Raw genomic sequence first — 5,535 nt, 5'->3', positions numbered from 1 at the left:
TCCCGGCGTGCACGGGGTGGGCGCGGCGCCTGTGTGAAGAGGTCTTTGACGGGCGCGGCGGCCACCGGGTGCTGCTGCTGCTACGGCGGCTGCTTCCGACACCTCTTTGACGGCGATCTTGGCCCGGGCGTGATAATCTTTATACAGGCTCGGTTCCTCACACAAACGAGGCAGATGGGTAACCCCTGGGCTTGTTTGTTGGCGGCTATTTTATGCGGTGGGGTTAAAAGGGCCGTGGACGCGAAATGCACCTTGGTTCAGCTCCGGCCTCGAAGATCAGCTGCGCCTGATCGAAAGGGCTGTCGATGCGGCGGCCCGAGCTCAAGGCCCCCTGGAATGAGGACGCCTCTCTGAAGCATTTCCTTGATTGAATTAAAGTTTATTCTCTTTATCTCTCAATCTGAGAGAACCGGCATTTGAAAACTCATTCAGCCTCATTCCAGCCACGAAAGGGACCATTTCAACGAAAAAAAAAAAAAAAAAAACGCACGAAATTTTGGACAACATTCAAACTTCGCGCTAAAGTGACGTATTATGGACAAGGCTGACGTAATATATAGGCCAGCTCTACAAACATTGTTATCGGTGCGTTAATTCGACGTCCGCACCCAAGTGATACGATAAAACACATCTAGGGGTCCTCTGCTGACGCCCAATCATGCTTCTTGGCAGGTGCTCAGGTCGACAGCAGCCAATCAACAAACAAGATTTTGTGACGTCACAGAGAAATCGCCGGAACGGTGCTGGGGGTCTCAACTGCTTCAGCTGTGTTCCTTATAATCTCCATCGTTTGCTTTAAGTTTGCGATAAAATTGGTGTCATTGCTGTCAGGGCACAACATATTTCTATCGAACATATTTTTTGCTTTGTCTTTGTGTGGTGCCTAATACTAAAGACACCGCGTAGAGAAACGTAACGCCCCTTCCTGATATCCTGATATCACCGCGTGTTTGAGGCTTTAATTTCAAGTGTTTCGGACATTTCGCTGGGCTCCTTCCCAACACCGTAAAAACTCGATCGTCCGAGGAGTCCTTCAAAACATTGGGTGCGGAGTACCTTAGGACCGCACAATGTCCGTCCAGGTTCGTGCGCATAGCATTTACAATGGCAAAAAATCACACGGGGACCGGCAGGATTCGAGCCTGTGTCTGGTAGAACAGACAGAGTTAGTGTCAGTCGTCTCACCCATTAATTGGGCTACTACCGTGAGTTAGTACCCGAGAGTCAAACGGCTTACTCCCTCGCTTGTAACGGTGCGGAGTACCTTAGGACCTCCCAATGTGCGTCCGCGTCCATCCGTGAGCACACCACCATCAAGCAAAAATCACGCGAAATTCGATTTGAGCCGTGAGTCACAGTTTTTAGGGAATAATCAAGGTGCAACTGACGGCTCAAATCGAATGACGGTTGGGGCGCAAATCGGATGTCGCTCGGGACTTGGATGTCATTTCGAGTCCCCGTACTCCGCACCCTCGCCATCATCCACGTAGTAGAGATGCTGCCATTTTTTTTGTCATTTCGCGCTTTTTCTTTGTTACCTTACGCTTTTATAAATTACGATGAAAAATTAAAAAGAAGTGCTCGTACTTTCGACCTATGAACGGTTAAGTGTATATATATGCCGTGGACCTCAGCAACAGCTGCTGGCCGAGATAAGACTATTGTAGAACCGTGCTTCCCAAACGAATCATGGCATTGCCTTCCACAAGCTTCCAACTCACTGCGGCATCGAAGCAGAAGCACAGACGCTGCCGCCTGCTTGGCACACCAAAAAAAAAAAAAACGAACGGTGACCATACCCATTCCGTTATCCAGGACGGACGCACGTAGGACTCTCCGAAAACTTGCTCGGGAGAACACAATAGCCAAACGGACTACCCAAGAGTTCACGAGCTTTCGTATTAAACTATTAACGCCCTGGACCCGCATCTTCAGCGACCTCTTCCATTGGACTTCCCACGGTCTAGACGATGCAACCGTTCTTTGTCGCCTCTGGCTTGGAGTTACTTTCACAGATGCTTACTCCTAGCTATTTGATCGTAATGGCATCCGGTGAGGTGTGCGAACTCTGTGACACAGCGGATACCATGCGCCATGTTCTATGCGAGTTCCCACGTTTTTGATCGGAACGAAGTCAGCTCTCTTCAACACTACGGAAGCTGGACTCTCGGCGGCCGTTCTCCGAGGAGAAAATCCTGGGCCACTGGCGTTCTCCATCATCTACGCACAAGGCGGTAAAAGCGCTCCTGGTCTTCCTAAAAACGACGGGCTTGTAGAGAAGACTGTAGCACAAAACTTTACCGCCTATGAACTCACTGAACTCTTTTGTCTATAGTGTCCTAACGCTGGACACACCTCTTTACGTTGTGTCATTACCTTTTCCCATCTTTTTCTCTTTTCTTCTTTTTTCTCCTTTGTTCCCCTTTTCCACGTGCATGCAGAATAGCATACTAGGCCATAGCCTGGTTAACATTCCTGTCTTTCATTTACATTTTTCCTTCCTTCCTTCCTTCCTTCCTTCCTTCCTTCCTTCCTTCCTTCCTTCCTTCCTTCCTTCCTTCCTTCCTTCCTTCCTTCCTTCCTTCCTTCCTTCCTTCCTTCCTTCTTTCCTCTTGACCGGATTAAACTTAGCCAGGCCACACTCATCTACATGGGCAGCAGTCCATGCTTGGCGATGGCCTATCCTGTTGGATTCTCTCCAGCCTTGGCAAGAAGCCGCCCCGCTTCTATGTGCATACACGTGCGCCGCGAAACAGGGCCGACATCTTTCTTTAGTGGCTGCCAGTTCATTCAGAAATGCATCACTTCCGATGCAGCCTCGCAGGTGGCCCACAGCCCGCCCGCGTTAATCTGGCCGCGTATCTGCCCACTTCGCTGCAAATGTCGTCATAAGACGACAGTCTTCTGGCGCCCCTGCCACGTACATCTCTTCTCTCCCGCGCCCATTTGTTGCGCCCTCCTCAGGTTTCGCATCTCCCGCGATAAGTACTAAGGATATTTGCTAAGTCAATTCAATTTTCGCGCGTTTTACCCCTCTGGTGGACAAAGACTCTCCTGACTTTTGAAGTCAGGAGAGCCCGGGCTGCGAAATAGGCAGCGCTGTCTGTAAAGCCGCTCTCGAGCAGAGGGCGCGAAGAGAAGACGCGTGGCCGCCCGACTGTGACAGCAAGGCCTCAGTTTACAATGCAAGTCGACAAAATGGCCGACAGATGGCGCAGAAAATAGCCGAGCGCTCAGTGAATAAGAAACAGGTACGTGAGCGCTCGGAACGCCGCTACATCTCTCAGAGGCTCCTATTAACAAAGGAATTCATCGAGTTCAATAAGAAATTTGGATGATTTTGCTCTGTATGGGATTTGAACCAGGGGACACCGGAGTGTGAGACGGGTACGCCACTTCGGCTTATACCACCACTTCTTAAGGCGAAGCTTTCTATGTCTAACTGATGGCGTTCGACGTCGCGCCGAAACGCACTGCAGGAAAGCCAACTTTAAACAATGGTTTTCACAAATCGACGACGACGACATTGATGATCATGACGATGATGACGACGACGACGATGATGATGATAAGCGAAGGCTCATCAAGCGCCTCAAAACAACAACGCTTCCCGTGTCGGTATTGAACCGGGGTCCATCGCGTTATGAAGCCGGCGTATATTCGATTGCGCCTGTCCGACACGGTCGAAGCGGTCTGAATTTCGGACTTTGACTTTGACTCAGGTTTCGTGTGAGAAAGCTGCGAGTTTTAACCATGTTGCTCTTAAAGAAAGCGACTCTGATTTTTTTTTATTGACCCCCTAGACCACCACATTTTTGGAATTCGGGTTACAGGTGAACATATATGTGTATGTTGTGGCCTTCGACTAAGAAACGCGTGTTGTGACATGTGCTCAGTGTACCTATAGAGCAGAAATGTGAGTGTTCGATTGCAGAAGTTAAGCGCGCACGTTTCCGCTAATAGCGATAACATTGGTCAAGCCTCTCAGCCGCAGTAACGAAGAGAGGAAGAAAAAGGCACGAAACCGAATAGAATGACGGCAATAAAGAGACGACAGAGCTAGTTGTATACCACTGGACTCTGGACACGGGCCGTGCGAACCGAAATGGGAAAGGTGGCGCCCCTGTAGGCCTCTCCTCATGACTGTATAGGAAATTACCTCCCTATCCGTGCGACACTTGTTCTTCGAATTCAATCGGCGTCGTGTTTAGGGTAATAAAGTATCAACCGTCTACATAAATAACAGCTGTGAAACGTGGTCGCCGACGGTAATGCAGCGCAGAAGAGAAGCAGGAGCGGCGGGACGCGAAACAAACCGGCGTCCGACGCAGCGCCAATGGAGGCAAAATCGACCACCATGAAGGGTACCCGGAGCTGATCAGCGGAAACGGCTAGAACGAGGAAAACCGGGAGGCGCGACCAAGAAGATGCGATGGACTACAACGCGTCTACCTCAACAGCATCTGCGAAGCAACTGAGATCGTACGGCCCGCCACCCCAACAAACGGCACGCACACAGTACCATATACAAGGCGAATCAAACACGCCACGATGTTATTAATCCCCAATGCAACATGGCGGCACGCGTAAAACTGGAGTATCCGTTCGACAGCCGAACACATTCGCATTCACTAAATCGTAATGAGCGTCCACATGTGTCTAGAATTTTCGGCACTGTGCAGAAAGTCAGCATTTGTGGTCAGCCCAGTCTTACTCCCGTCATTTGAAGGAAGCTTCACGTGGGTATAAGGGTTAACTCCTTATTAGTATTGCCCATTGTTGCAGTCACAAGTATATATGCTTCGACAACACTCCCATTTCTGCCACAAGCCCGCCGTTGCCTGCCCTCGTGCGAAGGCACCCCACTGCCTTGAGACCGGCGTCCTCACTGCTACTCACGTTCCTGGCCCACTGTGTACCGCGTCGATGTCTGTACTGTCCCAAACAGCAACTGTCTGCATGTGTCGTTTTACCACCGCCTTCAGTGAGATTGCCAACCATGATGCATGTTCCTGCAGGCGTCCACTTTACCGTTGCCTCTCCGGGGCCACTCGGTATACCTCCAAGACCCTGGTAAAGCCTTCTCCCCAAAGCAACAGCTGCGGTTTGCGGTTTCCCAGACCGGCCGACTCCACGCATCGGAAGAATCCTGCCGCGGATTGAAATAAACGCCGGTCGTCTCTCACCAAGAGACCTTGCTGCCACCATCTAACTCGTTGGCTCTTGTCGACAACGTTCTCTTCGACTTGAATCATGTCATAGGCCATTTTGGCTTTGGAGAGCATCGACTCTTTTGTTTCGCAGCAGCCCCATCATCACCCTGCAACGCCACTATCATCATGAAGAACGTAGCGCATTTCCGCGCCTGGTGATCCCGCCAGCGGCACGCGCAAAAAGGCAACGTGAAGCCCATCTATTACAAAGTTCCAGCCAGGCTTTATATATCAGAGGGAGATTCCTCAAGCTAGAGAGCACCTTCCGGCTTAACAACGTCACCGTTCAGCCTCTCAAGCCCTCCATTTTCTGGCAGACGGT

The sequence above is a fragment of the Haemaphysalis longicornis genome, unplaced genomic scaffold (genome assembly GCF_048455015.1).
Source record: "Haemaphysalis longicornis isolate Haplotype H1 unplaced genomic scaffold, Haemaphysalis longicornis Haplotype H1 scaffold_5, whole genome shotgun sequence".
In the NCBI taxonomy this organism is placed as follows: domain Eukaryota; kingdom Metazoa; phylum Arthropoda; class Arachnida; order Ixodida; family Ixodidae; genus Haemaphysalis; species Haemaphysalis longicornis.
The sequence above is the reverse complement of the archived record's forward strand: the minus strand, read 5'-3'. Positions refer to the sequence as shown.